At 38.3% G+C, this 27,081-nt stretch overlaps 1 protein-coding gene across 1 annotated transcript in view; it reads left to right on the top strand.

Moving 5' to 3' along the window:
- The first annotated feature begins 10,724 nt into the window (after positions 1-10,724).
- The window catches only part of RAB30 (RAB30, member RAS oncogene family), a 126,884-nt gene continuing 110,527 nt past the window's right edge, over positions 10,725-27,081 (top strand). Inside the window, exon 1 of the mRNA XM_044668190.1 lies at positions 10,725-10,783. The gene's annotated coding sequence lies outside the window, so the exon portion shown is untranslated. The remainder of the gene's footprint in view (positions 10,784-27,081) is intronic.

Genomic DNA, 27,081 nt, shown 5'->3' with positions numbered 1-27,081 from the left:
CAGCCTAGAGATGGTAATTAAATCTATGGGAGCTGATAAGTTCACCAAGGGAAATGCTCTAGACTGGGAAGAGGACCCAGGAACTGACCCTAAGCATCATCTGTCACCTAGTAAATGTGATCTGGATAGGATCCAGCAAAGGGATAGAACCAGGAGAGTTGTGCCCTGAAAACAGAGAGAAAAGAGTATCAGAAAGGAGAAGGCAATCAACATTGTCAAAAGTTGCAGAGAGGTGGAAAAGAGTAAGGACTGAGAAAAGGTCATTAGATTTGGGAACTAGCTAAAAGATCATTAGTGACTTTTTAGGGCAGCCAAGTGGCACAATGGAAACAGTTCTGGGACTGAAATCTAGAAGACTCTTCCCTAGTTCAAATCTGACCCAAGTCATTTATTAGCTGTGTGACCCTGGGCAAGTCACTTGTTTGCCCGTTTCTGTATTTGTAAAATGAGCAGAAATGGTAACTCTTTGTCTCTTTGCCAAGAAAACTCCAAGTAGAGTCAGTCACAATAAAGGCCATGTCAGATGTAAGAGGTTAAGAGAATGAAAGTAGAGGGACCTATTGTAAATGGTCTTTTCAAGTTTGGTCCCAAAGGGGAGAAGACATTTTTTATAATTAGCAGGAAGGACCAAAGGTTTTTTCTACACACACAACTGAGGTGTGAGAGAATTAACTAACAGACAGGATAAGATAGAAAATAAATGATAAGAGATGATTCTAAGACCTCTAAATGTGTAGACACAACATACAGATTTCAATGGAACATCTGAAATTCTCATGGACAAGACTAGCTATATTAATTAGGTAGATATGTAGCTAAATAGTACTAATGAAATGGTATCAAACTAAAGGTCCTGTTAGACATTTTATTAATTACTTGAAGTCAAGAGTATTAAATTTTATGGATGAAAGCTAGGAAGGATAGTTAATATTATAAGACTGAAGCAGAACTGAAGATACTGACAAATATCAGGCTGAAAACTCAGAATAGGGATAAATGTAAGGTGCTGCACTTACCCCACCCCCCCATACACTTATATTGGGTACAGGATTTATGGAGGTATGAAAAAGTTAGAGGCAGCTAGGTAGTGCAGTTGATAAGAGCTAGGACTGGAGTAGAAAGTTAAAATTTGGCCTCACTGTGACCCTAGACAATTTCATCTTGTCTTCCTCAACTGTAAAAAGGGGAATAATATATAGCTCCCAGGGTTGTGACACTCAAATTAGATTGTAAATGCACAGCACAATGCCTGACATGCAGTAGATGCTTAATCAGTGCTTGTATCTTAGTGAATATTCACTATGACATGGCTATCACTATGGCTAAAGCAACCTAGCCAGTTAATGGCAGTATGGTCTTATTCTACTGTAGGTACACCCATATCTACATTATTATATTCAGTTCTAAGCACCACATTCTGAGATGAAAAATTGGAAGACTAGAATGAAGGCTCTTAAAACTAATGTCACATAAGGATGGTTGAAGTTACTAAGAATAATTTGCTGGGGGAAAACAAGTCAATAGGTACTGGAGTATATTTCAACCAAAGCCGTTTCCAAATAAGGAGTGCAGGTTATATCAGAGTTGGCCAATTTTTAACTAGTTGAAGTGATTATACAACAGTTCCATTTCCTCACTTCAGGTGCTTTTCTATTCAGTTGAACTTGCCCCTTCCCTACTGTACTTTCTTCTAAGCATTTAAGCAATTTTTTTTTTTAAAACACCTTTTCTACACTGATATGCCAGTATCTGCACCTTTCCCACCCTATCCCTTTAAAACCCTTACCTTTCACATTAGAATACTAAATCAGTTCAAATTGGGATCAACTTACTTAGGGTCACACACTAGGAAATGTCCTAGGTCAATTTGAATCAAGGATCTCTATCTAGTCTCTATGTCTGGTTTTCTATCCACTGGGCCACCCAGCTGCCCCACCATCTGCATCTTTAAAACATGGTAAGGCAGACAATAATGGCTATTTCCTAAGTGAACTCAGGGTTTAAAGATTATATATCAGTGCATCTCACATTGAATTATGGAGTCAAAAAGATTTCTGCTAAAGTTGTCTTGTTTTTAAGTCATGACATTATGATATATGATGATTCCCAATACATATTTCATATTGTATATTGAACAATAATGACAGATCAGTGTTTAGCAAATGGAATAGGACAATTTTAAAAATCCTATTTGTGGTTAAAACAATTTCTCTAAGAAAATGTGTATATTTCTGTTAGATCTATCACTGGAATTTTTAGGAAATTGCAAGATTTGATAAAAGTGGTCTTCATCTAATAACCATCAGAATTTTAAAATATACACTGTAAAAAATGGGAAGAGCTACATCAGAAAGTATTCTGATATTCCCAAAGTTCAGATATAACAATTACCTCCTATATGTCATAGTAACAAATTTTCATTTCCATTTATGGGCTGGCAAAATAAAAATTTTTTGAGGGTTTTCTTAAGAAACAGTGAAGTATAAAAAAATTTACAGCAGGACAGGCTTCGGTTTGAATCTTTTGACACTGGTTCTAACCAGGAAACTCTAAGCCTGTTTCCTCATTTGTAAAATGAGGTAATATCTCTACTTACCTTAAGAGTTGTCAGGTTCAGATGATATGCATGCTTTACAAAACTTAAAGAGATATGTATATTAATCTTATGAAATAGTAGGCACCATTTATTCCAGTTTCCCTAAGTGAGAAATTCACTTGGTATGTTTTAATTTAGTACTACTCAGAACTCGTTGGTATTAGTTCATACAGTTTCTTCCCTCAAAACCTGGACCTCAGTGCCCTCTACAGCTGACAACAGACCATTGACAAGAAGCAATCTAAACTTCTGAGGTACCAGGAAAGAGGAACTAGTTTAGGTCCAGGGGTAATCTGTCTCAAACTGAAAAATACCTCGGGAATCAAGATGGTAGATGTCATCTACTCAACAAACCAACCAGTGTGGCTGGTAGATATTACTGTAAAGTGTCATCAGCCACAAAAGTCGGAGGATAATAGGCCTTTTAAAAGCCCAAATCACACAAATTCTAGTCACTGCCAGGACTTAACAACAAACAATTCCTCTCAGCATTCCTTTCAAAAAGTATAAACTCACTTCCTCCCTGTCACTGTCAACATGGGAAAGCCAGCATACCCAAAGGAGATACACTTTGCTAAGCTTAGCTAACCTGGAAGCAAAAGGGAGCTGAGAAACAATCTTATCATCTAAAGCACCTGTTCTCTTAAACTTGAAGAGTTCCCCACCCCTATCATTGGGCAGAATTTCTCTCCCAGTTTCACTGATAAATTCAACTCTGCCTCTTACTTAACATAGAACTGTAGTGTCCATTAAAATGTATTCCTTGAAGGTTAGGGATTATTTTTGCCTTTCTTTGTGGGTTTAATGATCTTTTTAAGAATTACATTAGCTTGAGGTGTCAGGCTAAAAATTGAGCAACAATTTAAATAGCCCTACATGATATTCTTGAAGTATTTTGGAGCTGGGGCTTAAGCTTTGGCACAAGTACATAAAGTTAATGATTTCTGAAGCTAACAAAATGTTTGCATAAAGCAGATGGAACTAGGATCTGAACTTAGCCCCCCCCCCTCCCCCCCAATCTCAGCTTGAAGCACACCTTCATTTGAACTGAGCTGGGTGTGATTGGGAAAATATAAGAACAGTAAGGACTCATTTGCCAATCCTGTAATCTCAGTACTTCCCAAATAGACATGGGGGTAGTTTTAAGGATTAACAAAGACTAAAATTCTTAAGGAATTATAAATTAGAAGTGTAAGTTTAAAGAACAAGGGGGAGGGAGGTAGAGATTGGGAAAGCAAGAAAATGAAAAGGACTGAGATAGGCCTTGAAAAAAAAAAAAAGCAAACATGAAGAAAAAAAAGTGGCCAAATACCCTCACAGAAAACTATCAATTCTCAACCAGGTACACAGAAAATTACTAGATGCAGGATAAAAAAAAATATATAGGTGGAGAAGGGAAAAAAAAGATTATAGGCTATAAGGTCCCTACATCTCAAAAACAGTCTATACAGTTATGTTTAGGGAATTAAGAGCAACAGAAAAACGCTTTATAACATTTTAGTAAAATCTTGTAGAGGAATAACCAATGACAGTATAAGGATCCTACTAAAAAGCTACCCAAGACCTTAAGCAAGGTCACTTAAAACAAAAGAGATGGTTAAAGTAGAATATACACATGGTATAGGTCAGTTGATTCATGGAGTACCAAGGTTAGACCACAAAACTAGTTCTTAAATATTTGGCCAAAGCACAGAATACTGTAGCAGCACTTTACAGGTACTTTCATTTATAAATAAAGTCTTTTACATACTACTAAATGCTTTGGAAAGATGCTATGTGACATAACTTCCAAACTAACTGTACTTTGTAAGTTTATATAACAACCCTAAAAAAAGGTTGTACTTTGAAAGAACAACTGTAACTGGCTTCAAAACATCTTTTGCTCTTCAAGATCTTCTCCAGATATCTTATCCATACATCACCATTTATTTTAGAATTTTTGAAGGGCATGACCTTAAGGAATGTGTTAATACTGAATGAGACAAATCTTATTGGTCAGATAGAATAACTGTAGGGTCAGTTTCTAAATTTAATCTCACTACAATAAATCCTGAAACTTAAAAGAGAATTTTCATGAGACTGAGTCCAAAACACTTGACTAATTTGCTAAGTGACATGACATGGTGGTAAAGTTGAAATTCTGACAAACTAAATCCCCAAGCCTTTCCCCCACATCATTTACCTTTGAAAAGGTGGGCAAACAAATGAGAAATGTTTAAAGCAAAATCCTAATTAAAAACTAAAGTGACCTTTGGAATCATTCGGGACTTTGACCATTAAATTACATTAACTAATCCAAGTAAATCAATACACTATTCTCCAGTTATATGTCAGAGTACTGCCAATGAGGACCCAAATCAAAACTAATTCAAGGAGAAACATCCCCAGAACCATCCTCAAATGCTATGCTACTTTGAAGTGTATTCTATATATTTTTTTAGCCACTGCTGGCTAGGTGTTAATATTATTGTGGGTTTTTTTAAACTCCATTTCCCTAAATAACTTTATTCAGAAAAGTAACTTCTTGTCCATGTCACTGTTGACTAGTAATTTTTGTCAGCGCCAGTGCATTAGCCACACCTGTTAAATAAAAAATAAGTGTTAAACAATATTTACAAGGGGCCCATCACTCATTTAATGACCTGCTTCATTTCACTGTAACAACTCTGTTGCTACTTGCTAAGGCAAATAGCATACTTTGTTCTATCCAGAGGTATTTGAAAAAAACTGGTCATTTGCCTCACTGAAAATACTACAAAATCCCAAGCCTATTTTTTTCTCTTAAACCCACCCTCTTATAAATACCTTGAGAATATTTTTCAATTTTCAGGAAGTGGGACAATTACACTAATCACTCCCCCTAGGCCCAAGTCTGATGGGGAGAAGGGTGAGGGGAAGATATCCTCACCCTGCTTTCTCTCAAGGAAACTCAAGGTATTCATTGAGTAGTTTTTAAAAAATACTGGCTTACCTTCCTTAACCTAATTATTTCCTTATGACTAGATTCTAAAAGGGCAGTATTCTTAACTTTGGAGACTCAAAATTTGAGCAACTTCTAAGGGGCTACTTAATTACTAGAAGGGTGCAGTCAACTTCCCACTTAGTGCGAAAATTTGAATTAAAGGCACAACCTGAGAAGGATTACCTGGATATAACTGATGTTAAATTCAGCATTTAAAACTGAACTAATCAATACCTCTTTCTACTCCAACACTTATAATCTTTATTTCAATAAACTTCTTAAATTCTCCACTTGACATTCCCCTAGCATATATCCAAGTTTCTTATACATTTTACTTTAGGAAAACATGTTTAGCTTGGCATTTTTGCATAACATACTTTATTTCCAGTATGAGATACTTTTATCCTGACCACTTCAATATTGATCTTTTTAAAAAATACTAATAATATAAGCCATAGGATTCTTGTGCTGACAGTTTTATCAGTGAGATTTAGTTCCAACCCCTCATCTCACAGATTAAAGGATTAGGTAATTTGACAAATATTACAAAGATAGCAAAGTTAGGATTTGAAATCTAGTTTTTTGCTCTACACCATTAGACCTAAAAACCTGTACAGAACTTATTTTACAATTTGTGGTATAAGGGGTGTGTGGGTGTCTTTAGTTATCACTAAAGAAAATGCTCTGGATACCTATGGTAGGTCTGAAAACATACTGAGAACTTCCAATATCTACAATCACTGGATCAAAAAGAATCAGTATACATTTGATGATTGACAGTTAAAGTTTTGTAGCTTTCAAAGACTGCAATTTCATTTACCAGGGTTACAGTTCTAATGCACTTAAAAATAAGCAAAACCACCATTTGGAAATTGGGGTAAGTGTGAAGTTAGCAAAACTACTTAATTTTCTATTCCTGTAACTTCTAAGAGAGATCATGTAATTCAACTTCATTTGGGAGAAGGGGAAACTGAGGTAGAGAGAGGTTAAAGTGACTTAAGTCATATGAATAGTAAGTTGGAGACATGATCTGAACCCCCAACTTGAAATCCAGTGATTTCTGATAACACATGTCACAATGAGGTGAGAATGAAATCATGAACCGGTATAACTCTTAAAATAAACAGTTTCTCAAAAGGACATATAATCTAAACCAAACTTTTTTCATGTACACAATTTTTAAAGAACTTTCCTCATTTTCACATTTGAAATAAAATCGAATCAGGTTTGTTGACTTCGTTACATCTGAAAACTAAAATACCAATTAAGGCTTTAACTATCATGGGGAAGGATAAACCCACAGGTCTGCTAAGAGGTAGTAACCAAAAAGTTTTTTTCTAACCTAAAAGATTAGTCTTAAAAAGCCACTTACCTTAATATGTAAAATGGGCACAAGTCACTCAATTCAAATGTCTGTAAATCTATAGTTTTTTGCTTTGTACACAAGGGGGAAATGATAGAAATGTCTCTGGACAGGGGACAAAACCTTTGAACCCTCAGAACTCTTTGAAATTAAGCATTTTTTCTTCTTTCCTGACATTTCAGCATTCAGGTAATTTGTAGTAAAGATAGTATGACAATATAGTGTTTTCCATTTGTCAAGGATAACTTTTTGTTGTTGCTATTAAAGAGAACTCTATACAGTAATCAACCACCAGATACCAGGAAGCCTGGTAATTGGGATTTCACCCTATCTGGGAAATGACTAATTGTCCTGGCACCATATATTTATCATTCAGTCCACCCCATGGCTGAAACATACACCTCCTCCGCAATACATTCAGTCTTTGATTGTAGACCAGTAATTTGGAATACATCCATGAATTTCTTTTCAGTGCTTTGATTTTTTTAAACAATCAAGAGTCCCTAAACGAAAGATTGTGTAGTATGGGCAAATGAGAATACATAATGGACTCACTGAAATCAAAGAAGTTCCTACTCTATCTTTCAGTAAGAAAATGTGTTATAAAAAGATGAAACAGGGCATAATAACTTGGTCCTAGTCTACTTTGCTCCTTGGTACTAAGTTTTCCCAGTTTCATAGATGATATTTTAAATTGTTAAAAGAACTTTTCAAATGCTGCTAGTTCTATGACTCCCTAAAAATCTCAGCTTCATAGATGTACCAGTCTTCTTGAAGCTTTTTCATTCAATGCAATACAGGTAAAAATATAGAGGAAGAGAGCCTGTGTAGTGATTTTGATTTTTTTCTTCCATAATAAAAGTTCTATTTCAACAATATGCCTTAAGACATTAAATCCATTCCATAAGATGGAATGACATGGTGAAAAGCAAGAGCAGTACAACTGACAAATTTCTAGGCAAAATTTCACCGAAGCATTAGGAATATAAAAATCAAGGACTCATTACTTTTTAAATGAAGTTGCAATTTCATCTAGGATGTTCCATGGGGTTTAGAAATAAGTTCCTAAAATGAGGAAAAGTCAGATATTTTGAACTATACTCAATACAACCTAAATAAATTAGCTGGAAAAAATGCGCAATAGTTTTAAAGCATTAAGTCATATAGAACATAGCAACAAAAGGAAGTTTTGCCAAGACAACAGACATCTGGAAACAGTGGCTTTTCCCAGAGGAGCAGTCTCATTGTCTCCTCAAATATACAGTAATTGATGTTAAACTACCAGAGATATACCATAGCACTCTTTTTTCAAAGGCAAATGACACTAGATGAAACAATCCATTAAGGTTTTTTAGCTGTTATGTTAATAAAGCATGTGTGACTATAAAGAAATAAGACTTGTTTCCACAAATACCATGAAGAAAATAGTTTCATTATTTTATAGTCACATCCCACATGTCCATTAGTGAAGGCTGGAAAAATTTCAAACTGCTGTAAGATGTATCAGATTATATAACACATTGAACTACATTCTCATTCATCCCACACACCAATCTGACAACCAAACTTGTTTAATCCAGTTGGTGTTAGTCTTTTTCTTTCCACCAAACAGGACTTCCATAGCAACTCAAACAGAAGTGAAGATCTTTTCTGTAAAGGAATAAATCTTTTCTGTTCAAATAAAGGTTCCAGGTAATTCAAGCCTGTTTACAACAAGGAAATTATCTCTACCAAGAGATGCACACAAACCAGTAAAAAAACAAAACAAAAACCTACATACTTTGAAATAACTATCTTTTTTCACAATGCACAAACATGGAAAAAAAAAATGGCAGAATTATCAGCCCAAAATGCGCAATTAAAGTTTTAGAAGCAAAACAGATATATGTATTGTTTTCTCATACTTACCATGTTTACTTACAAGAATCCGGTTAGAATGAAAGTTCTTCCAGATGTATCATGCAAAGTTATTCCCATTTAAGCCTTTTCTATCATTGTATTCATTACAAATGATGCCAAGAAACCATCAAGCCTTAAACCAAAGAATGCCCACTCACTTTGAGCTGTTCCCAAAATCATGACATTTTAAAAAGGCAACTTGTTTTTTTTTTTATCATCCATACACATCTGAAAGAAAAAGCTTTTTGATTAGTTTTCAAATATTTTCTTCTAGGTTCTCCTTTTTGTCCAAGGATAACCTCAACTATAATTTTATTTATTCAACTTCGATAAACCAAAGTTTGCCCTTTTAATGGTTTGAAGTGATTTGTCTTTTTTGAATGGTAGAACAAAGAGGAAAGGTGGCTTAAAAGAGATCATGTGAGTCTTCAGAAACCTTTATGAAGAAATTTCACTCCATTTTTCATTGTGTGACAGACTCTGAAAAGAAAAACAAGGCAGTTTAATTAAGTTAACTGAAAACGATTTAATTCACTAAGAAGAGTCCAATATCTATTTATCTCCTTCAGGAAAAAAGCAAAATCACAGGCCTCAAAATGCTCACCAAATTTGGAAATCCCATAATTAATCCTAGAACTTTTCTACCAGGGAGGAATTAAATATTCTATTGCCACTCTCCTGGGGGGAGGGAGGGCAGGAGGGAGGACGAAGGGAAGAAGCTTTCTCTTCAGTTCTAGTAACGGACAATATTGATTAAAAAAGAAAAAAAAAACTTCATAAAAACCAAAATCTTATCGAATCTTTCCTAGTTTGCGGCTAGGCAGGGGGTCTAAGGTGTCTCAATCTCACTACCTTCCCTCCCCCCTTCCTATTGCTGGGCCTTTTAACATCGGGCTGGCCAGCGTCCTAACCCGATCTTATTTAAGAATAGACAGTAATCTCTCCCTTTTTTTTTTTTTTTTTTTGGAAGAGTGTGTGTGTGTGTGTGTGTATCCCAGATAAGATTAAAAAAAAAAAAAAAAAAGATACGGAAAGGCCGAGAAACCTCCCAAGAGGGAGGGAGGAGCCCGAGATAAACATCTCCCCAGCACCCAGGGCTGAGTGGAGGCCGAGGGCACGGCGGAGCCGAGACGAAAAGGGGGTCGAGTTGCTCCCGCTTGCCCCAGGCTGGGAGAGAAGGCCTTTGGGCCTGCTCCAGTCCCGAGACCCGGAGTCGCCAGCGCCTAGGGCCGGGCCGCTCCGGACCCACGTAGGGAAAACGAGGCCTATCCCGCCCCGCAGATCCCCGGACTCGAGTGAGAAGCTCATCCCACCGAGTTCCGGGCCGGCCCCTGTCTACCCGGCCGAATTTCCATCCCGCCCCAAGCCCAGACCCCGAGGAGCTCGACCTCAGTGGCGGAAAGCCCTCGACTAGCCACTTGGCGCTCCCCGTCAGACTTCCAGCTGCCCGTGGTCTCTCCACTAACCCCCGGCGTTCCCTCGCTCGCTCACTCGCCCCCCTGGTCCTCCCGGTTCGACGGCTGCCTCGGTGTGTGTGTGTGTCTAACATGGCCGCCAAGGCCACCCGCTCCCTCAGTCAACTCAGGGTGCGCCCGGCTGCTGTGCATGCTGGATATGGTAGTTTCACAGGCTGCCTGGGAACTTTCCTGGGCTAGGACTGTGGAACTACCTTTCCCAGAATGCTTCGGTCGGGAGCATGGCTATTGGGGCCTTTTGGCCAGAGGGATGATGTCATTGAAAAACTCCACTGCATTCATTGTGCTAAGGTCTATCCCCCTTCTGCTTGCTGCTCCTCCTGCTATTGCTGCTTGCTCCTGCTGAGCTTAGAGCCCTGGCGGGGACTGACTCCAACCCTAGGACATAGGAGCTGGGGCATCGCAGCACCATCCCATGTGTGGGTGATTGGTTCATTCACACATTGTTTCTGTTTATGCCTGGGGTGGGGGGACAAATCCCAAACCAGGTGAGTTGAAATGATTTATTGAAATGGTTTCTACCAACTTGTGCCTTCTTCTGATCTCTTTCTTTGAGGGTAGGTGGAGTGAAGGGGTTGGGGAGTCACTGATGAGAAAAATAAAAAGGCACTATGCGATACGGGTCATTGCGAAGAACAACTCCAGTAACCCTCCTGGAGAGGACGGGTGCCTGCGCATTCCCTAGGGTACCCCCCTTCCCATCCCTCTTTGGGGTTGGGGGAGGGGAATTGGGGAGGATGGAGAGAACTGCTTTTGGAAAATGAGACGAAGCCAGAGTTAGCTGCGTCTGCACCATCCTCACCAGGCAGCGCTGGCCCCTGCATGCAGTTATCTAAGTGGGAAGGGGTAATGCGAGGCAAGAAATGAAGATAATTGATTTCATATGATTGGGACTTGCTTAAGCACGCTTTGATTTCGAGGTCGAAAGCGGCAACTCATTCCGAAGATGAGATTATCTTCTGGGTGTGTGAAGTTTTGTGCGGCTTGTGTGACTGTGTGCGCGCCCGTTCTGTTTCTCTCTCTCTGCTCATTTGAGGTGACAGTGTCCTTAGAGGCGAGCACTATGCCAGTCAGAAGTAGTTCACGTGTCTATGGCACTGGTAGAAGCAGCATTTTTGTTTAGTATTTTCAATTCCTCCTGACTGCGATGTTTCAACGTGATTTGGAAGACTAGTGCAGAGATATGACTCGTGTGTGTGTGTGTGTGTGTGTGTGTGTGTGTGTTTAAATCACCTTGTAATAGGTTTCACGCCACTGGCGATAAGACAGTGATAACCAGCACTTTCCCCAGTCGCAGTTACTACTCAGTCACAAGTAACGGGTTTGGCATGCCGATCGATGAGGGAAGCCCTGGTACCGTTTAGCATGTTAGGGGGCGGAATAGTTGCTAATGCTATTAACCTTAATTTGCCGTTACTTCCTAGTGTCTACGGACAGTGATGAGACGGTGAGCATAGTTTAGGTAAATGGACAAATGAACCAAGAGTTATTTTACTGAATTGCCCCATTTAACAGGGCAAAAGATCATTTAAGTTCTGTGCTATTGGCTCTTGTCTTATGAGAATTATCATGGTGACTAGCCTAATAAATATGTTACTTTAAAATAAACAGCTTGCTGGTTCCAGAACAGATGTGAACGATCTCTCCTAAAGCATAAAACCCAGGAGATGACTCGAGTTGGTCCACCACACCCCTTTTTGGAATGTCAAGAGGATAAGAAATTTATACATTTTAGACTCAAATTAATACATAAAATTCTCTATAATTTCACAATGGGATCAATCTCAGGAGAAAGTCACCATTGTGTTTTTTTTTTTTCATTTTCTCCTAGCCACATTGGATTTAGTTCTCAAGGTCCCTTCAGGGCTGAAAGAGAGTTTGTTATATAATATTTGTGTTTCTGCTGCAACAAATGGAAAACCTATTCAGATTTATGGATGTGTGTGTGTGTGTGTGTGTGTGTGGTTGTGGTGGACCGGAATGAGTATCTTTTTATATCTGGGGAAGTTTTAACATTTCTAGAGTGGTGCTGTCTTAATCTACCCCTTTATCAGTTTCTATTATCTGTTTCTCTGAATTTCTCACGTTCAGCTTTTATATTCAGTCTCACTGCTTTTCATCCTCTTCACTTCATTTTCTCTTTCCCCACACAACTCTGTTTCACTCCTTTTCTCTCCTTGTTTCTCCTCCTCTCCTCTATCTGTGACTGATTCTCCTATTTATCTTTGTCTTTCTTCCTTCTTCAATACTTCTCCTTTAGTATAAAAAAAATATAAAATCTTCAGTGTCTCTTGAAATTTGCTGCTCTTTTATCTCTAAAAAAAGTCTTTGGTTATTCTTCTGCTTCAGGCCTGCTGTCTTGTGTGACAGTCTGGTCCCCTGACTGGTCCACCTCTTTGATATTCCAGAGAGCTCCTATCCCAGAGAGCACTCTATGGACAATGGCATTCTCCATCAGTCAGTGTTTATATTAGTCCAGATCTCGATTTAAAAATAAGCACTTCATAAGCACTTATCATGTAATTTTCAAAGAATAAATATTCTTCAGAGCAGTTTCCGCCTCACATTTTTTATCCCATTTCCCTTTTTCTAGTGGGTGAGTGGGTGGTAAGAAGATTTTCCCTTCTCTTCCTTCCTGTTCCCTGCTGAGTTACTAAGGAATGATATGTGTATCCAAACTGCCTTTTGTTTGTATTTAAGATAGAAGGTCCTGTAACTACATTTTTTCCTTTTGTTTCTTTTTTGAGGAGGGGAAGGACTGTGTAACTATATACAGCTATCTCATGTGAGCTATAAAAAGCAATTCTTTTATAGCACTGATTCTGTTAGCTTTGGAAGCTAGACCGCAGTTTTGTTTGAGAGCAGCTACTGCTGGTATTCCAGGTGGGTTTGGAAATTGTTGTCTGTCCTGACACCCCTTACTGCTCTCTCTGTTCTTCTTGTGTGGTCTTAGGCAAGTCACTTTAAGCAGTTCAATTTCCTATTCTATGAAATGAGGATGATACCTATGTCACCAGGGGTTGTTATGAGAAGCAAAGGAGCAAATGTAAAACACTTTGTAAACTCCAATCTTTGTAGTTGGTTAAGCTTCTGTAGGTAGTTAGAGACAATCCAGTTTTTAGGCATTCTAGGTTGATTAAGTCAGGATTAAAGTACATGATTTGGTGCTATTCTGGTGACCTTAAATAATTACTGAAATGCTCCCTAACCCCATTTTCCCATATGCAAAAGAGGTATAAAGATATTTCTACCAGTTTCAGTTAGTCTGACATACCAATCAATGTTTTTTCTATAATTTGGGTCAACCTATGTTTTTAGATTTATCTGTGAATACTGTCCTAGGCATGCCCTGGGTCTTGGCTCAATCAGACTGCTTGTACTTCCTGAAGATTCTCTATACTTTCTAGCAGTCATATTTTTGCTCATAGTAGTCTATCCATCTGGTATTCTCTTCTTGCCATTTCCCCCAATCATACTCATTCTTTTTTTTTTTAATGTTGTTGCATTTTGTTTTTAGTAAGACAATAAATATTTATCAAGTGCCTATTTTGTGGCAGACACCATTCTAAGCACTGGGTGAGGCTACCAAGTCTCTACTCTCAAGGAGCCACAGCCTAATAAGCAAGACAATGTGCAAATAACTATATATAGACACCATACATTCATGATAAATTGGAAATAATTAGCAAGGGAGAAGCATATGAATTAAGATGGAAGGGGGAGGAACAGCTAGGTGGCTAGCTGGATAGATGGCTAGAGAGAGCACCAAGCCTGGAGGGAGGGATTTCTGGGTTCAAATGTGGCCTCAGACATTTCTTAGCTGTGATTCTAAGACAGAAAGAAAAGATTAAAAAAAAAAAAAAGAAGGGCATGGGAATGACTTTCTAAGGAAGATGGAATTTTAGCTGAGATTTGAAGAAAGCCAAGTAAAGGAAATGGGAATGAGGAGAGATAGAATTTCAGGAAGGAGGGGACAAGCAGTAAATATGCCTCAAGTTGGGAGAGTTATCAAGTTATATTCATAAATGGAATAGAAAAAAGATGGTGGGGGGAGCGAGGTAGCCTAAATGGATAAAGAGCTAGGCCTAGAGATCAGAGCTCCTGGGTTCAAATGTGGCCTTAGAAACTATCTAGCTATGTGACCCTGGGCAAGTCACTTAACCCCAAATGCCTAGCCCTTTACCCCTCTTCTGCTTGGATCTGATACTTAGTATTTTTTTTTTTAGTATTTTTTTTTAACCCTTCCCTTCCCTCTTAGAATCAATGGCCTGGCTCTCAATCTACTGAGCCATCTAACTTCCTCCCAATACTTAGTATTAATTCTAAGACAGAAAGTAAGGATTATATTTTTAAAGAAGGGATTTGGAATGACTTCCTGAAAAAGGTGAGATTTTTAGCTGAGACTTCAAGAAAGTCAGATAAAGGAGATGGAAATGAGGAGAAATAGAATTCTAGGAATGAGGGAAAAAGCAATGAAAATGCCTAGATTTGGGAGATGGACTATCTTATAAAAGGAACAGAAAAAAGATGGAGGCTTCAGCTAGAGAGCACAATGGATAGAGAGCAAGATCTCCTGGGTTCAAATTTGAATGTAGACACTTCCTACTTATTTGACTACAGGCAAGTCACTGAATCCCAATTGTGGAGTCCTTGCTGTACTTCTCTCTTAGAACTGATATTAAGACAGAAGGTAAGGATTAAAAAGAAAAAAGAAAGTGGAGGCTGGTGTCATTGAATCACAGGGTATGTGGGAGTAAGAAATACCTGGAAATGTGGAGAGAGGGTGGTAGTTTATGAAGGTCTTTTAATGCCAAACAGGGTTTTATATTTGTTCCTGGAGGTAAAAGGGAGCCCCTGGAGTTTACTGAGGCTGGGAGAGGAGAGGAGTATGATCAGACCTCCACTTTAGGAAGATTTCTTTGGCAGACAAGTGGAAAATGGACTTGAATGGAGAGAGACTTGTGGCAAGTAGAACAATTACCAGGCTATCCCAGTAGTATATGTATGAAGTGACTCCTATACCAGAGTGTTGAAGTCCTGAAGTTGGGAGGACCTGGATTCAAATTCAGTCTCAGATACTTCCTAGCTTTGTGACCCTGGGCAAGTCACTTAACTCTATTGGCCTAGCCCTTACTTTTCTGTCTTGGAGTTATTACTAAGACAGAACATAAGGAGAAAGAAAGAAAGGAAGGAAGGAAGAAGGGAAGAAAGAAAGAAAATCTATCCACTAAGCCACTTAGTTGCCTCTATATGCATATAGTTTCTATTGCCAAATGAAACTGTAGTTGTAACAAATGAAAAGAGTTAAGCAAAACCAATTGAAGTATTTACTATATCTAACTGTATATGAAATTTTATTCCTGTGATATTTTACCTCTATTAAATGAAGGAAGGTCCTTCCTTATTGCTTCTCTAGTTCCTCAGCATTGTGATTCATTTTTATCATTCTTTTCATTTACATTATTGTAATCATAAAATATATTGTCTTCATTCTGCTTACTTTACTATTAACTCATGCAAGTCTTTCCACGTTTCTCTGAATTCAGTCATAATTTCTCATGGTCCAATAATATTTTTTGTTATACCCATATATCATAGTTTATTCAGTTATTCTACAACCAGTGGGTACTCACTCCTCTGTTCCCCCCCCTTTTTTTTTGCTTTCACAAAAATGTTTCTATGAACATTTTATTATATATATATATTATGTATGTCTTTTTTTTTTTTTTGGTCTTTGATCTCTCTTTGGGCTTTATGCCCAATAGTGACATTTCTAGGTCAAAAAGTATGAATAGTTTAGTGATTTTTCTTGCTAGTTCCAAATAATTTTTCCAAAACAGGTAGTCAAATTCCATAGCTCTTTCAACAGTGTGTTAGTGTTCTTGTCTTCACTTAGCCAAACTGACTTTCTGTCTTTGTCTTTTTTGGTGCTTAGATGTAATGGAAAACTTCAGTTATTTTAATTTTCATTTCTCTTATTAGTAATTTAGAGCACTATTTCATATAGTTGTTGATAGTTTGCAAGTTTTCTTGTGAAAACTCTACTTAGTTTTTGAACTGTTATCCACTGAGGAAAGGCTCATGTTCTAAATTCCTTCCCTTCCTTTAAAGTAAAGCCCCAAAACTACTACTGCCAGGAACTCTTTCCTTATTCTCCTGGTCTCACCCAGGCTCTTCATTCTGAACTCGTATAGCACTTTCTTTTGTACTACCCTATGGTACTTGATATATCCTGTTTTGTATTTTTGTTATTTGGATGCTTGTATTATTTCTCCCATTGGGGAATAAAGTCCTTTAGGGACATTAATTAAACTATTTGGGACTATTCAAATCCAGCTGAAGGTTCAGATAACTTAAAAAAAACCCTCCTTTAACATTATTGACTTTCCTCAGTTTCCTCATCTGTAAAATTAGGGAAAAATTGAATTAGATAATTTTTAAGAACTCTTTCAATCCTAACTGCTATGATCCTATAATGTAAATGGCAAAAAGCCTCTGATTGGTTAAATGTAATAAATCAATCGATAACCCCATTAGAAACTACCCGTGAGATCAAGAAGTGCAATGAAACTCACTTCAAGGGTTAGATACTCACATCTCTGTTAATGCCCTCCTCTGAGGCTTTCTCATGGTGTCAAGATGGCATTGGGTTCTTAAAGGTAGAGTCAGGCCCTTGAAAATGCTCCTGAGCCAAAAAGATTCTGAGGATGAGGCTATCATGTACTGGAGCCTCATGACAAGAAGACAGCTCAGAGGGGGAATTTTTTTCAGTTACAACACTTCATAAAGATCATTTGAAGTAGAAGGTCATCTATGTAGAAGGGACACTTAGACTTTAGAAATCATTAATATTTGAGAAGCAATTCTTCACAGGTAATAACACAAGTGGTCTAGAATACACATGAATGAGTCTCCCATTGGCTCTCTCAGAAATACCACCTCTTCGTGACAACTGACTACCAAAGATGGCCTTAAGGGACATTTACAAAGACCAGTGATGATGACCTTCTTCTGTCACATTTATAGCAATCCTTAAGTCTAGAAGATGTTTTCCTGAGAGACCTTGTACCCATGAAAACCAAGAGACAAATGAGATTAATGTAAGGTACCTATGGGTTAAGCTTTCCTGGAGCTCACAGCCCCGTAAGTATGATGAAGATAAATGAATACATGAAAATGAAGTGAAGGATAACAAAGACTGGCTTGGACAAATGCAAATGGTAGCCAGGTGTCAGCCTCCTCTGAAGTGATCTCCCAGGACGGGGAGAGGGGATTGATGAAGGTATTTAAATGGATCCAGATTAAACATAAGGCAACATAAGAAATTGCATTATTATTTGGTGCTAGTCAATGGAGAGGATTATAAAATGAGTTTAAAAAAAAATCTCTTCTACATGTAGTCTTTCTATCATCACACTGAGTTCCCCAGGCAACCTAGCTATCTGGGTAACTTTCTGAGAGAGGTGTTGCTGGTCAGTATTGGGAGAAGAAGTTGCTCTCTGGCCCAAAATAAAATGTATGTATGTATATGTGATTGTATCTGCATATATATTTCACTGAAATTTAACTTTCACTTGCCATTATTTCCATTTGAATTTCTATCATATTCTTTGACATTTCTCTGAGTAGTTTTCTGTACTTCATGAGCCTATGTGATTCCTGAAAATAGGTGGTTAAAGTATCACTGCTGTTGAGAAATGTATTTGCCCAGTTCATGGTTTTTTTCTTCTTCTTATAATATTTTCCTGTGTTTTTTGAGCAAATACAATGAGATTTAATGTGACCTTTCTCTATATCAACCATTTTTCATCAACAAAATAGAAGGATAAAGAAATTACTCACAGGTATACCTTATTTGGAGTCCATCTAGTCAACTCTCTTTGTTTCACAAATGAAGAATTGAAGCCCAGAGATATTAAGTAATTTCCCTAAATTTAGACAGGTAGGAGATGGCAAAGTCAGCATTTGAACCCAGATCTTCTAATTACAAATCCAGTGTTCTTTTTCTTTACTGCCCTACCTTTCTTCTTTTGCGTTCATCAAATTCAGAGCTATAACTAGAAGAGTTTGTGCACAGAACATGAACCACAATTTCCATTGAAGGCAAGCAGTAGGAAGAGGTCCTTTGTTTGAGTTTGAAAGCTGGAGGAGTGTCCCAGGCATGACTGGGGAGAGATTTCCTCAGTCCTCCCTCCATCTGAAAGCTTCTTATCTAATTATTCTTGCCCAGGGAAATGCCAAGCTCTATTGTTTCCATATTTCTAAAAAATCAAAATTGTTGTCAGGACCTTGTTAATTTGGCATCCTAGGACAAAGTTCTGATTACCCCCTCCCCTATGACTCTGGAAGGAACTTTAGAGATTGTTTATCTTATTATATGGTCACAAAAATGAGGATTAGAAGAGGTGGAGTGATTTAGCCAAGGTCACATTCTCTTACAGAATAAACACTCTGAAAAAACAGTTGTCCAGATCTGTGCTAAAGTCAATACTTCTTTAGATACTGTGTCCTATTAAGACCCCAATAATGGAATAGAGCTTCCAGCCTTTGGCATTTTGACCTGTCAATATGTTACGGCCACCTCCTGCTTTCCAAATGGAGACATGCCTTTCTGCTGGAGTCAGCAAATTAAAATGTATCTCTCTGCATGAATGCAGCCCTTTGCAGTAAACATTCTGAAACTCTTGCCATTCACTCCAGAGGGCATTGAGATGCAGTGGCGGAAACAGTCGTGGAAACACTAGTTTTTGTCACTCTGGTATTGAAGCACCAAATATGAAGCTTCCCGTATTGCTTTAGGATAACACAGAAAGTCCTGTTTAGCTTTTGAAGCCCGTCACAGCCTGGCCCCAACCTATCTTTCCAGGCTCATGGGACATCACTCTGCCTCCTACACTTTGTGATCCAGCCAATCTGGCCTCTATTCCTCCTGTCTGTGACTTTGCACTGACTGCCTGTCTCTCATGCCTGGAATGGTCTCCCTTCTTAACCCTCCTCCTCATAGTCTCTTTCTTCCTTTAAGATGCAGCTTAGGCACCATTTTCTGCATGATGCCCTTTTTTGGTTCCTTCAACTGCTAGTGCCTTCTCTCCCAAACTATCTTGTACTGAACTACCCTGTATATATTTATGTTTACTTATTTTATATTTATGTCCGATGTGTTATATACATGTAATATCTTATATGTATGTATAGGGAATACAAGGTGATCAGGGAAGACTAATACTTCTGGTGTGAGGGCTTGCTGAGTCCTTTTTAGGATTGCCTTCCATCTTTGGTGTCCACCTTTCTTTCATCCAGTTCTTACCTGTGGCTCCAAGAAGCTGTAGTGTATCCAGTGGTCACACTCTGGTAAAACCATCTTGACCAGGTTGAAAATAACCAATGGACCTCAAACTTGTTGGTGAGTTAGAGGGGTGTCTGCCCCAAGCAGGTGAAGATTTCCCTGGGAGAAGAGATGAATGTGAATAATGTTCCAGTGGGCCATGAAGGCAGCAGAAGCAGGAGCTGTTCAGTGCTTAAAGCTTGATAAATCCCAAGGAAGCCATGAATATCCACTGCATTCTGAAACATCACCAGTCATCTTGACTTTGGTCTTGCCTCTGGACTTCGATGACTCTGGAAGAGAATGAGACATCCCCCATTGCCATTTTACCATGATCTTTTAATATCAAAAGGGTAACTACAGGAAAGAAAGATTAGACTTCACCTAGGGCTAAGATTAGTGGCCAGGAGTTGCAGAGATGTAGTTTTATATGAGAAAAAAAACCTTCACAGTTTTAGGTGTTCAAAAATGCAATGTACTGCTTTCAAAAGCAGTAAACTTCCCATTACTGAAAAACCTTCAAGAGGGGAATGGGTGAATAAGGATGTTCTAGAGGACTTTTACTACAATGTAGGTCCTTTCTAACTCTTAAGATTTTGATTCTAGGTTGTAAAGCCATAAATCTAGGATATGGTTTTATGCCACTCCAGGGTAAGAAAAGAAGTAAGGAAACAAATCTATTAAGTGCCTACTGCGTTCCAGGCACTGTTAAATTATCTCATCTGATCCTCATAATGATCCTGAAAGGTTGGTACTATTATTATCTTCATTATGAAGATGAGGATATGGAGACAAACGGAGGTTAAGTGACTTCCCCACAATCACACAATTAGTGAGTATCCAGGGTCCTCTTTATACTTAGACCTAGTGCTCTCTCCTCTGAACCCAACACCAGGCTGCCTCAGGTGTCTGGAGCTAACTCAAAAGTTGTGAAGTTCCCTGGAGAAGAGTAATCTTAATTTACTTAAATGGAAAGAATAAATAAAACCCCAAATGACAATTTTTTCAGGGCAAGGAGAATGTTGTTATATTTGACACATAGTGTGGGGAGGACTTAAATCAAATGAAATGTCAATTCATAGACTATCTTGATGTTTCAGTATAATGGTTTTAGAAAACATATATGTCTTATTATAATTTGAGCTAGTTTACCAGATGTCTTTTGAGAGAAAATTGTTCTGTTTGAGAATCAGTTAAAGGAAATTAATCATGTAATGGTCCAGTAATCCAGGAGTTGGGTTTCCGGTAATCTCAACCATCTGGAACACTGAAAAAAAAAATGAAAGAGCCCAAAGGGGCTGCAAAGAGTTGTCACAAAGTTCATGTACAAAAGACAAGAAGATGCTGTCCTCAGGCTGTTGTTTTTGTTGCTCAGACTGTTGGATAATAAAGTGGCTGATTTGAAGCAGCTGCAGCCAGTGAAAAGTATTAGTTGACAGCAGATAGGAGGGGGGGGGAAAACAAGAATAAAAGTAGAGGAGACATGGACCATTTGATGTAGGAGCAACAATCCTAGCACCTCAAGAACCCTTGAGGCCATCGTCATCATCTCAGAGCTTAAGGCAGTACTTGATGTACATCAGGAATGACTCAGAGTGCTCAAGATAAGATTAGACCTTTTTGGTATTCTCTGTTTATGAAGGTAGGAAAATGCTTTACTTGTATAAAACATATGAATGCTTATTTTTACTTACCAACTGCACATTCTTAAAAAACTTAATCAAGGTAAGTATACTTAGTGAACTTGTAGATAATATAGAAATTGTCCTGGCTGTCTTATTTCAGATCTGTCTCCTCTATGAAATTTTACTCAGATACTCTAGAACCACATCGATCTCTCCCTTTTTGGAAGCCTTTTTGTTGATTGGTCATTGTCCTTCCTACTCAAAGAGGACTAAAATGACACTGCTGGGTGATGTCTTTTGACCCATGCATAAACTGGATTTAAGTGAGACAGTTGCACAAAGTCATCAGTCTCATTGTCTCTTCCACAGTCATCCGAGTCCAGTGGTAAGACAAAAATCAAGATGACTGATGATGGCTTTGGATGCAGTGGATGACCTTGGCCTCTTCCATATCTAAGCAAGCCCTAAGTGCTACATGGCGTCCCCCTTCTGCTGCCTTCATGATCATTGGAACAAATGTCTCATCTACCCATTCCATCAGGGGGCATCATTATTTGCCTGGGGTAGACACTCTCCTAACACAGACAGGTTTGAGACCTGTCTGTTGCCCTCAATCTGCTTTAGTCCATTTGCCATGAAGGTCTTCATGGGGAAGTTGCTGCTGTGCTGTTGTTACAGCTTTTTGGAACCCCAGGTAAGAGTTGGATGGCAGGACACCAAAGGAAGATGAGCTACCCTGAAAAGGTCTTTGCAAACCCTCACAATAGAAGTACTAATTTTCTTGTACTTATGAATTTACTCACCAACCCTTAACATTTGAAAGTCATGAGATTAGAAGTTATGAGCTTATCCTGAGAGGGGCATCTTGTTTCTTCAAGTTGAAACCAGGCAGGGCAGCAGATGCAAAGAGAATTTCAGCACTCCATCTGCTGTTTTTATCATCTTAAAATTCACTCCTGTAGAATCTCTTCTTCCCCAGGAATGTCTTTCCACCATGTCATACTCTAAGTGAGTTAGCTCAATTCCACAAAAATTAAGAAGACCTCAAAATCTCATCTCAAAATCTCATCTAGCACTAATCACTTTCTAAGAATTTAAAAGTGTATATTGTGTGCTAGGCACTCAGGCATTGGAGAAATCAAAAACAAAATGAAATAGTTCCTGCCCTCGAGGGATTTACATTCTATCTGGGGAAATAGATATGCATACATAATGTGGGGGAAAAGCATAAAAATAAATATAGGATAATTTTGTGGAGGAGACATTAGCAGCAGAGGAGCTAAGTGAAAGCTTTATGTGGAAGGTGTTACTTGAATTGAGTTAGAGTGGAACGAAGGATTCTAAGAAGTAGACTGTGAAGTGGGAGAGCCTTCAGGCACAGGAGACACTCAGTGCAAAGATGTGGGATCCAGAGGTGGGGTGTTATATGGAAGGAAGAGCAAGAAATCTAGTTTGACTGTAAGGGAGGAGGAAGATAAGGGCATAATGTATATGACAAGGTTGGAAAAGGAAGTTGAGGCCAAGTTGTAGAGGCTCCAAAAGCTTAATGGCTTATAGTTGGTTCTATGTGGATGATAGTTGGTTTTAGAAGCCAGAGAGAGCCAGTAGAGTTCATTAAGCAGAGGAGTAAAATGGTCAGATCTATGATTTTGGAAAATAATTTAACAGTTGTATGGAGGATAGATTCTCATGGGGAAAGATTGGGGTCAGAGAAACCTAGTAGGAGGCTCTTATAATAGTCCAGGTGAGAGATGATGTGGGCATGAAATAGGAGGTTGGGCTCCAGAGAAAGAAGAAGGGTATGGATGTGAAAGATGTTGTGGAGATAGAAACAAAAAGACTTGGCGATCGATTTGATATGTGGGTTGAGGTAGGGTTCAGAGTTGAGGATAATGATAAGCTTGTCAACCTGAGCCTGGAAGTATGGTGGTTCCCTTCACAGAAATAGTCAAGTTTAGAAGAAGGGTGGGTTTGGGAAGGAAAGGAGTTTTGTTTCAGACATGTTTTAGTTGGAGATGTCTATGGGACATCCAGTTCAAAATGTCCAATAGACATTTGCATATGCTAAAGCTCAGAAGAGCTACTAGAGCTGAATATATAGTTTTGGGAGCTACCTGCACAGAAATGATAATTCAATGCTTAGTAACTAATGAGGTCAGCAAATGAGAAAGTGTCAAAAGAGAAATAGACTCGGGATAGATCCCATGATATTAATGATGAACCAGCAAGAGAGAATGAGAAAATGTGGTCAGACAAGAGGAGAATAAAGAGTATTGCCCCTAAAACTCATAGAAGAGAAAGTATTCTGGAGGAGAGGATGATGACTAATGTCAAGTGGTCAGGAGAGACCCAATAGGATGAGGATTGGGGAGAGGCCATCAGACTTGCCAGTTAAGAGATCAATGATAATTTTATTTTATTCTATTTTTTTTTGTGATTTGAAAAATTTTATTTAATTGATTAATTTAGAATATTTTTCCATGGTTACATGATTCATGTTCTTTTCCTCCTCTCCTCCCACCCCCATCCCATAGCCATCAAGCAATTCCACTGGATTTTACATGTGTTCAATGATAATTTTAGAAAGAACAATTTCAGTTAAGTCATGAGGCTGGAAATCAGATTGCAAAGGGTTAAGAAGAGTAAGAAGAAGGGCAAGAAAGGGTTAGAAGCCAGATCACAAAGGATGAAGAGAAAAAGTAGACACAACTTTTTTTTAGGAATTTGGCTATTAAAGGGAATAGTTATAGGATGATAATTAAGGTACATGGCAAGGCCTAGTGAATATTTTTTGAGAATGAGGGGAGACTTTGTATTCATAGGCAGCAGAGAAGGAACCAGTAGAAAGTAAGAGATTGAAGATAATAAAGATGGGGAGTTTGCAGAAGTAATCTGCTAAAGAAGACAGGAAGAGTTGAACTCAAGGATACATCTAGAGGAATTGGCCTGCTTAAGGTGAAGTGTCACCTCTTCAAGGGTTTGAAGTAAAGGAGGAAAGAATGAGGGATGGCATCAAGAAGTTCTGAGATGTAGAAAAGGGGAGAAGATGGAGTTGAAGATAAATAGTTTCTATTTTGTCTGTAAAATATAAGCTGAGACCCTTAACTCAGCAGGTAGGGGAAGGGTTGAAGTGAAAGGCTTGAGGAGAAAAGAGGTTTGGAATATCCTTGAGGAGCCATATAGCTAATCAATTTGAGAGGAGTAAAAGAGAAATATTGCCTTTCTGAAAAGTGGGCCCAGTTGAGATTAGATAACATAAATCTGTTGTGGGCTCCGTTGGCTTAGTTGTGTAACTTTCTTTTCCAGCTTTGTTCAACAGAATGTGAGTAGGAGTGGAGAAGGCAGATGGTGGGAGTAATCTAGAGTTGGAGTTTGGCAAGGTATGAGCATGGATGAGATGGAAGAGCAAGAGATTTAAGGATAGATGATGGCGGAGAATCGAACTGTTTGACCACATAGTGTAGATTGGAGAGGGAAAAAAGTAAAGTTAGTACAGAGGTGATGGCTTGGGAGAACACCTAAGGATGAAAGATTGGAGGCTACAATAAGACTGGAGAATATATTTAGAAAGGGTAAGGCATAGGAGAAATGGAATGATAATGTATTTTAGAGGACTTTTTTTTTTTGAGAAGTAAAATACTTGTGGGTAATGTGATCATTTCCTCCCCTCTTAAAACCCTTACCTTCCATCTTGGAGTCAATGCTATGTATTTGTTCTAAGGCATAAGAGTGGTAAAGGATAGGCAATTGGGGTTAAATGACTTACTCAGGGTCATACAGCTAGGAAGTATCTGAGGCCAGATTTAAACCCAGAACCTCCAGTCCCTAGGCCTGGCTCTCAATTTGCTGTTCTATTCCCTGGCTGCCTCCAAGGCTAATCTCATAGGAGTTCACCTGTATGTTAGAAGTGATTCATGCATCAGAGAGGGAGTAGGTCAGATGATCTCCAAGAAAGCTTTCAACTCTGATTCTTTTTTTTTTTTTCAACTTTCGGTGGCCAAGGAGAGGGTTTGTTCTCAAAAGGGTTTGGAAATTTGGGGGGTGTATGTGTGAAGGGGTAAGTATAAAGCTTCTTCCATCACTGAAGTTGATTTTAGTGTCTTAGACATTCTGGACCTATTTGTAGTTTAAGAGAAAAGAATGCTAATTCGGAACCAAGAGATAGAGATTTAAACATCAGCTCTTTGGGTAGCTGGATAGGCCACGACCATTCTGAGAGGCTAAGCTTCCTTATGTGGAAAAAGAGGTCAGGCTAGATCTTTTATATTGTTTTCAGCTTTATGATCTTATGGCAGCTAGGTGGTGAAGTGGATAGAGCCCTGGATCTAGAGTCAGAAAGATATGAGTTCAAATCCAGCCTCAGACAGCTTAACTACTTATTATAGGAACTCACTTAATTTCTGTTTCAGTTTTTTTCTGTAAAATGTAGATAATAATAGTATAATAATACTATCAAATATAATATATATAGTATAATAGTAATAATAATAGGTATCTGATACCATGCCTAGCACATAGTAAGCACTATATAGTAACTCTCATTTTAAATATATTTTTTAAATGAATGAAGAAAGGAGAAGGCATTTTAAGCCATCATTGTGCAAAAAAAAAAATACTGTGTTAAACTTTTATACAAATGGAAAAAATAAAGCAGTTTCTGCTTTGGAGGAATTTTCTTTAAAGAGAATCAGGAGGTAGCTGGGTAGGTCAGTAGATGGAGAGCCAGGCCTAGAGATGGGAGGTCCTGGGTTCAAATCTGGCCTCAGATTCTTCCTAGCTGCATGACCCTGGTCAAGTCACTTAACTCCCCATTGCCTAGCCCTTGCCACTCTTCTACCTTGGAAGGAATATACAACATTAATTCTAAGATGGAAGGTAAAGGCTTGTAAAGAAAAAAATAAAATATGATTTTATTGCTATAGAATTTCCAGAGGAAACACTCTCCTCCAGAGCAAATTGGTACCTACTGTGCCATTTAGAGTTACCTCATACACTGAGAGGTGAAGGGCTATAGAAGGGGAATGATGCCAGTACATGTCAGAGGTGAGACTTAAAATCTTGATATTCCTGACTTCTAGATGAGCTCTTTTTCTACTCTAACAGAACATCTTATGTATGGACTCTTTAATTAGATAAGAAACTTTTAGAATTTCAGAAAGGAGAGGCAAGGATATTGCAGGCAGGGGAAGAGTGTCAGTACAAACACAGTCAAGTCAAGGAACAATACAAAATAAAGCCTGGAAAGGTCAGTTGGAGTCACATAATGGAGAACTCTGAATGTCAGGCCACAGAATTTGGATTTCTCATAGATATTAAGGAACTATGGAAAGAAATGAAATTGAAATAAATTATTTTCCATTCCTCCAAAGAAGTGTCATAGTTTAAAAAAAAAAAAAAAAAAGAACTGAAACAATGAAACAATCCAGAATTCCCCTTCTCCCCAAGCCCCACTAGTAAGATCCCACAGTTTAAAAAGTTTAAAAAATCCCATGTTTCATGAGAAAAAAACCCCATTTTTTGTTAATATTAGAAAAATTTGATTGTAACTAATACCAAAACTCAATAAAATCCTTGGCCTCTTTTTCTCTGTGTTGTACTTAATACTCAATGGATTGGAAGAAAAGGCCTCAGTTTCACTGCTAAGACATAGTGGAGGGTGTTTTTCCTAACTTTTGGCTGGAATATTTAGTTGGTAAAAGAGTTTTCATTATATAGACATTTTTGATTCAATAGGAATCTTTTTGAACATCTTTCTTTCTCCCTTCCTTCCTTCCTTCCTTCCTTCCTTCCTTCCTTCCTTCCTTCCTTCCTTCCTTCCTTCCTTCCTTCCTTCCTT

The sequence above is a fragment of the Gracilinanus agilis genome, chromosome 3 (assembly GCF_016433145.1).
Source record: "Gracilinanus agilis isolate LMUSP501 chromosome 3, AgileGrace, whole genome shotgun sequence".
Classification (NCBI taxonomy): domain Eukaryota; kingdom Metazoa; phylum Chordata; class Mammalia; order Didelphimorphia; family Didelphidae; genus Gracilinanus; species Gracilinanus agilis.
This window is presented reverse-complemented; position numbering and strand designations above follow the sequence as displayed.